The 7,667-nt window shown below is 50.1% G+C and overlaps 1 pseudogene; it reads left to right on the forward strand.

Annotated features, from left to right (window-relative positions):
• The first annotated feature begins 3,876 nt into the window (after positions 1–3,876).
• Positions 3,877–5,285, forward strand: LOC149913550 (endogenous retrovirus group V member 2 Env polyprotein-like; annotated as a pseudogene).
• The last annotated feature ends 2,382 nt before the right edge of the window (positions 5,286–7,667 follow it).

Consider the following 7,667-nt stretch of genomic DNA (forward strand, 5'->3'; position numbering starts at 1 on the left):
ATCCAGAGGAAGGCTCCAGCTGTGGGGGACATCAGTCGGGACAGGCCGTTAGTTTGCTCAGAGCGCTGTGAGCCCCGCAGCCCCGTTTTCCTCCTCCAGACCCAGCGGGGACACGCCGTGCGGGACAGTCCCGCTCCCCAGCTCTGCTGGGGTGGCTTTGGGTGGGGAACGCTCACCAGAAAGCACTGCTAGAAGCAGGATGGGGCTCCTCCTTCCCCTCTCTTGGGCGACGCCTTGCCTAAGGGAGAGATCAGACAGCGGTTATCACGGCCCAGAGCGGGAGCAGGGCTGTGCCCACGGCAGGGGATTTGGGGCCGCCCGGCTGCAGAAAGCCCGGCAGCACGTGCTGCTCCTGGCTTCCCCTCCCTGCATTCTGGGCCCTGCCGCACCCACCTGCCCAGCTTGTGAAGGGGGAAGTGAGAATAGCCTCTGCTGAGGTCTAGGAAACCCGAAATCCCAGTGTTAGCACTGGAAGCCGCTGGAGAGGAGGAGGTAAAACTGAAATATGATGTTAGTAGTTTATGTAATGATGAGAGTTTGGAAAGCGAAAAGTTTGGGAAGGACACAGGCTGAGGAAGGCAAGGATGAGCAGGGTGTGACAGGGATGTAGAGGTGAGCGATATGGAGGAAAAACAAACAAACAAAAAACTGATTGAGAAACAGAGATGGTAAGGAAGTTGGGGATAACAGCAGCTGTTACTGTCGCAGCACTAGAGTAGGGCGTAGGACCCAGGGATCCACTCAGAGATAGGGGGGTGGGGGGGCTGGAAGAGCCCGGGGAGGGCTCTGCCCCACTGCAATGAAAGTAATGTGTGAATTACTGAGAAAGAGGGAACCGCCTCTGGTTGCAAAAATGAAGGATGGGAATTTGGGAAGTTTACCCTAGCAGATCCACTGGTTAAATTACAGCTAGGGAAGCAGAATAAAGAGGTAAAGAGATTAAATTCAGTAGAGACAATTGAAGCTAAGTGTCAAGCAAGACCAATTGATGGAAAATTTTAAGTCTGGCTTTAACACAAACTGGGAAAAGCAATGTTGTACCCATAGAAGTTAGGTAAATCCTAAATCAGGTATACACAGGATTGTAGGCATCAGGAATGCCTGGCAGAGCCAAAAATGCAGCCCAATAAAAGTTAAGTTAAAGACGGGAGCCAGCCCAACCAGGGTAAAGCAGTGCCCTTTGAGGATACAAGACTGTAGGAGGATAAAAGAAATAATAAATAACTTTATGAATTTTGGATTATTAATTGGATAGAAATCCAAATAGAACACCCCAATCTTGCAAATGAAAAATTGGATGGCAAGAGCTATAGTTTGGTACAAGATTTGAGGGCAATTAATAGAAATGTTGAATATATACAACCAGTGGTGTATATCTTTATTAACCAAGTTAAGGAATAAGTAGGTGGGGTTTACCGTTCTGGATTTGAAGTACACCTTTTTCTGCCTGGTTTTGCCAAAGAAAGTCTAAAATTATTTGCCTTTGAATAGGAAAACTCCAATAAGGGAAGAAGGAAATAATAATAATAATAATAATAATAATAATAATAATAATAATAATAATAATAATAATAATAATAATTTAAACAAAATAATAATAAATATATAAGAAAAATTCAGCTAACCTAGACAGTGTTACATAGGGTTGTGAGAACAGCCCAGTGATTTTTGAGAACTGGTCAACTCGTGAGCCTGAGATTTGGGTTCCTCCATCTCACAGTGGAACTTTACTGCAGTACGTGGATGCCACAGTAACCAAGGAGGACTGTGTACAGTGGACTGTGAGTTTGCTGAATTTCTTGATTTAAATGGCTATCAAGTTTCTCAACAGAAAGCACAACTGATCAAAGAGAAGGAAGCAATTTGCTGAACACCCAGAACACCAATGCAGAGCTGCCTCCAAGTCAGCAGTGTGCACTGCATGGAGGCTGTCTGTGCCAGTTGGTCAGACCTACAGGAGGAACCGTTGGACAACGCTGAGGATTCCTGGATTCATCGACAGAAGCAGTTTTGTGAGACAAGGAAACTGTAAGGCAGGACATGCAGCAACTGCTACTGATAAGGTAACTGAAGCAAAACCATCACCTGTGGGGACTTCCGCTCAGAAGGCTGAAATAACTGCCTTGACAAGAACCTTAAACATATGGACAGATGCTAAATATGCTTTTGGGGTGGTACCCACTCATGGTACCATCTGCAAAGAGCGAGGTTTTCTTACACACATGGAAAACAAATTCGGCATGATGTAAATCTACCAAAGAGCAGCATGGCTGTTATACATTGTAAAGGACAGCAGAAGAGTGACACTGTACAGGAAACTGGGAATATGATGGTGGATCAGGGGGCAGAACAGGCAGCTGAAGGAAAAGAAATTGGTGAACTGGCTTTAATTCCAGACAGTAAACTTAAAATATCTGAACCTTAATCAGAACCTATAAGATATTGTAGAGAGGATAGGACTCTAATTAATGATTTAGAAGGGAAGAGAGCAAGCTGACAGGTGGGTGCATACCCAGATGGACACATTGCTGTGCCCTTTATTATTTTATAGAAATCGGTTCTAAGGGAACATAATAAAACATATGGGGGTACAGACATCAGAAAGTAACTGTACAATCCTAGTACCAGGAACAGGGTGCAAGTGGGGCTTGTTGGGAAAGAGAATCTTTTAGGACAACAATTGTAAATTGATTTTTTTCAGAACTGCCAGGAAAAAGGAGGGTTTCGGTATATGCTGGTTCTAAGAAATACCCTTTTCAGGATGGCCAGAAGCATTCCCTTGCAGGACCAATAAAGCCAAAGAAATAACCAAGGTATTGCTGCAGGAGATTATACCAAGGTTTGGATGTCCTGCAACAATACCTTCAACCAGGGAACTCACTTTACTGCAGAGATTGTCCAATAGGTCAGTAAGCATTGGGAATAAACTGGAATTAAATCGCAGGTTGTAAAACTGGGCCAGGAAGCTGGACTACCCTGCCCACAGTTGTTGCCTTTGGCTCTCCTTAGGAAACCTAGAGCCAAAGAGGGGTTAAGTCTTTCAAAATACGGTACAAAAGGCCTTATGTTGTACAAACAGGATCTCTACCCAGGTAGGGAGTGAAATACCGAGCATGTGGTAAGTCTACAAGACTAGCGTCAGGAAATAGAGAAACTGGTTCTAGGAACTAGAGCCCAAGGCCTTGACGGCTTGATCCCTCAAATACAATGGGAACTGAAGTCAGCTGGACCCTTAAAATTGTGAATCCAGAGACAGTAATGCGGGCTCTTATAATTGTTAAATGTTAATTTGATTAAGTGCAGCATTTGATGTAAATGCTTATATATCTCTGGTGGAAAACATCATTGCAAAGTGTACTTGTATCAGTAATTGTTTGGTATGTGGGCTCTGTACATAGGTGTATATATGTATATTTTGTCTTACACGTTGCAAGAAGATCCTGCACGAGATCAAACCAGAGAACAAGGCATGGCATGCCTGAGGAAGCGCCTGAAGAAGACGGTCCGACCACAGTGGACTGCGAGGAGAAAGGACCCCTCCGGCTAACAATTAAGAAAAATGGATAAACTGTGCATTGTAATTAACCTCATAAGATTTGCTTTAGCCTGGGAAGGTAGTAGCTACTCGGGCAGTGGCCCAAAATTTTAACCTAACAAATTGTTGGATATGTACGGCCCTCCCCAGAGCAGGGGGGGTGCCAGTCTATGGGGTAGTAGCGCTTAATTGGACAATTCCAAATTGGGTGCAACATGGGGAATGTAAGTATGGAATAGAGGATAAATTACAAAAGGGCCCCAAGTTTGATCTGTTGATTATTAATTCCTCTAAATCTATCTTTGTGGATAGGGAAAATTAGTGTGAAAGTCGGGTGGTGAAATTTAACAGGTATAGGATGTAGCTGGGAGTATGGGAATTCGAGAACAGTATCAGGACTCAACGAAACTACAAGGTGGAAGCAGGGCATAGGGTGCGATCCTAGCACAAGTGAAAATTCATCTTGGCCTACAGATAAGAATGTACTTGGGATTGTGAGAACGGGAACGTCTTTTACCCAACAAGAGGGTACGTCTAATCCATGCAGATTACCTTATGGATACTGGTGGTTATGTGGGGATGGGCAGGCACGAAAAGCACTGCCTCCCAATTGCATTGGAACATGCTCTGCAGGATACTTGGTACCTCAGACCACGGTGCATAAGGAAATACCACGGGGACTCTTGAGAACATCCTGGAGACGGGTGAGAAGAGTACTAAATCCTTTGGTGGAAAAACCCACTGGTTTCCACAGCTTTGTGAGATGGCTCATCCCATCTCTTGGAGTAAGTGAGCTGGAGAAAGCAATTGTTAATATTTCAGCCACTCTAAAGGTAATAGAGAACGCTACTGCTGATGCAGTCAAAGCATTACAAGTTGAGATTTCAATGCTTAGTAAGGTTGTATTACAAAATAGAATGGCATTGGATCTCCTAACAGCCAAAGAGGGAGGGGTTCGTGTGATAATTAATCAGAGTTGTTGTGCTTATGTAGATAAGACTCAAGGGATAGAGACTGATCTACAGGCAATATGGGAGCACACTAAATTACTTCATCAGGTAACGAGGGATGATAGCTCATTAGGATTCACAGAATTGTGGGAAAAGCTTACCAGCTGGTTACCTAACTTTGCGTGGCTAAAGCAACTCTCTGTGGCTTGTATTATTATAATCATCTTGCTCTGTTTATGTGTGTTGCAATGAGATGTGCATTATGGATATGTAAAACTTCTGGGGATAGTTATGAGGAATGGAAAAAGCACAAGCTAAGGCAGAGAGTGGAAAGCGGGAGTTATTTCAAAACTTCCCTTTTCCCGAATGGAGCAATTTAGCAAAAGAATTTGCTAGGTTCAAGAAAAAGGGGGGAATTGAGTAAGGAGAGGACAAGATAAGGATTAACTCTTGTTTAGGAATGTAGCTAAGCAGGATGTGTGGTCAGATAAGAAGAGGACATCTGGAAACTGTTGCAACATTACACAAGGAATGGGTCAGGATCGGAATACTTCTGTCAGAGACAATGGGTCTTCTCACCATCAAAGGAGACCCCCACTGCTCATGGCGATAAGTCAGGAATGTCATGAATATGGATGCGAATTCCACTGATGGTCTATTCCTTCGGCCTGTATCTGTACCAAGCTTCTTCCTTACATTGGGCAAGATAGGTGGAAATATCCCCCTTGCACCCCGTGCCCGCGCAGCACTGATTAAAACGTACCTGCTTCATAATCTCACTTCGGCTTGTGGAGTCTGATTCCGCGAGTCAACCTTGTCAGAGAACGAAATCAGCTTCGCCAGACAGGACCTGCCTTCAGGAACCCGTGCTGACCGGGCCCGACCCTGTGCGAGCACAAGAACGACTGCTCAGAGCAGCAGCTGTGCAGCAACACCAACGGCACGAGAAAGCAACGCTGAGAGCCAAGGACATCTCCAGAAGGAAGAGAAAAGCGAGTCAAGTAAGCCGTGCCACGGCCGCGTGATAATGACCTGCAGGGCCGATTCTGCTCCCCATCCCTACCCAGCAGCACGAGGGGCTGCGTGCCCAGGGAACAACCAGCAAAGCCTGCAGGCAAAGAAGGCGCTGAGCACCTCAGCCTGATCCTGATCCTGATCTGCCCGACCCCTCCCCACCTCCCCAGGAGATCCCCGAGGGCTCTCCGTTCCCCCCCTCCCGTCTTCCTCGCCCCCCGCTGCCCCTCGAGCCCCACTCGGGCTTCAGGCCGCGCGTGCGGGCCGCGTTGCCATGGCGACGGCGCGCCCTGCCTCCGTGCGGCGCGTGCAGCCGTCCCCGCGTCTCCATGCCGACGGCGCCTGAGCGCGCCCGCGCCGCTCCGCGGTTGTGGCTGCGGCACCGCCCCCGGCCCCGGCCCCGGCCTCGGCCCGGCCGAGTGACGTCATCACGCTGCGACCCGAGCAGCCGGCCACGCGGAAGTCGTGCCGGGTCCCGCACCGCTCCGGCGCCGCGGGGCACCTCGGGGCTCCGAGCGCCGGCTCGGCTCCTACAGGTGGGTGATCGGGGGGCAGCGGGCCGGGCTTAAGGTGCTGGGGGGCCGCGTGCTGCTCTGCCTCGGCCCCGCGGCGTCTCTGCGGTGCTCGGGGCTTCCGCTCGGCGGGGGCCGCTGCCCTGTGTCTCCCCGCCTCCCCCAGCCCGTGTATTTCGCTGCCCTCCGCCCCTCCCCCCGCTGCTGATCGCCCACCCCCCCAGTCCCTCTGTGTCACTGCCGGGGTTACACCCTCTCCCCGTTCCCCCCTCCCCTCCAGTTCCCCCATTCTGATCGCTATAGTCCTCTTCCACCCCTCTCTCCGTGCCGTCCCCATTCTGACCCCCAAGGTCCCCTTGACTGTCCCCGACCCCCCCGCTCAATCCCTCGTCCCTCCCCATTCTGATCCCCAGTGTCCCTCCCCCCCCTACTCATTCTGTTCCCTAGATTCCCCCCCCTTTCCCAGTCCCCTCTGTCTGACCCATAGAATCCCCTCTCCTCCCCCCAGGTACCCCCACTCCATTTCCCCCATTCTGATCCCTAGAGTCTCCAACCACGCCCCAGTCCCCTGTATTTGACTGCCAAGGTCCCCTGTCCTCCCTTCTCCCCCCACCTCCTCACCCCTTTTTCTGACCCCTGTACCCCCCCGTGCGCTCTTCCCTGACCCCTGGAGTCCGTTCCCCCATTTTGACTTCTAGCCCCCCCCAGTCGGACACCTTTTGTGTCCCATAGAAGCCCCTCACAACTCCTGGCTCTCCTCCTCCACTACTCCGTCTGCCCTCAGATGTCCTTTCTGCCTCGTAGAGACTCTGTTCACCTCTTTCCCCCACACAAGCCACTCAGTTCCCCCCAGACTCTCTTTCAACACCACTGAGACCTCATTCCCCTCTTTCCCCCTGCCCAGTGTCCCCCTAAGGTCTGTCCCCAGACTCCCTTTACACAGCATGGAAGCCTCAGTAACCCCTGTTTTCCTCCCACAGCCTCTCCTATCCACTCCTGGAGTCGTGCAGAAGAATCTGGAGATGTCCTAGAAGGGTCTGGGGGTGCGCAGGGGGTCCCCCGGTGGGTGCTGGGGGTCTTTGGATTCATACAGAAGGGTCTGGAGATGTCTTGGAGGGGTCTTGGAGTTGTCCAGGGGGTCCCCAGGATGGTCCTGGAGGTCCATTGAAGGATCAGGAAGCTCCCAGGATGTGTCCAGGAGCTCTGAGGAGCCACTGGGATGTCCCAGTAGAGTCTGGTAGGGTCCAGGGAGTTCTCATGTGGGTCTGAGTGGTCCTGGAGTCATCCAGAAGGGTCTGGGGATGTTCCAGAATGGTCCTGTAGGGTCTAGGGAGTTCTCAGGTGGGTTCAAAGGGTCCTGTTGTCTTCTGGAAGGGTCTGGAGATGTTTCAGAGTTGTCTTGTGGTGTCCAGGAAGGTCCTGGAGTCATCCAGAAGGGTTGGAGATGTCCCAGAGGGGTCTCTGGGAGACCAGTGTGTCCCCAGGGGTTCCCGGAGTCCGGCAGAGGTCTCCAATGGGGATTTTGAGGACAACCTCACATAGCGACACGTTCTCGCTCTGCTTTGTCTCCGTGGGATCGCCCCCAAAAATGTCTGCTTCCCTTAAAATCAGTACTGTGTCAATTTAGTTGTATTTTTTTCCGCACTTCCTTTCAGA

Source organism: Phasianus colchicus, chromosome 36, assembly GCF_987193195.1.
Source record: "Phasianus colchicus chromosome 36, bPhaCol1.hap1.1, whole genome shotgun sequence".
Lineage (NCBI taxonomy): Eukaryota > Metazoa > Chordata > Aves > Galliformes > Phasianidae > Phasianus > Phasianus colchicus.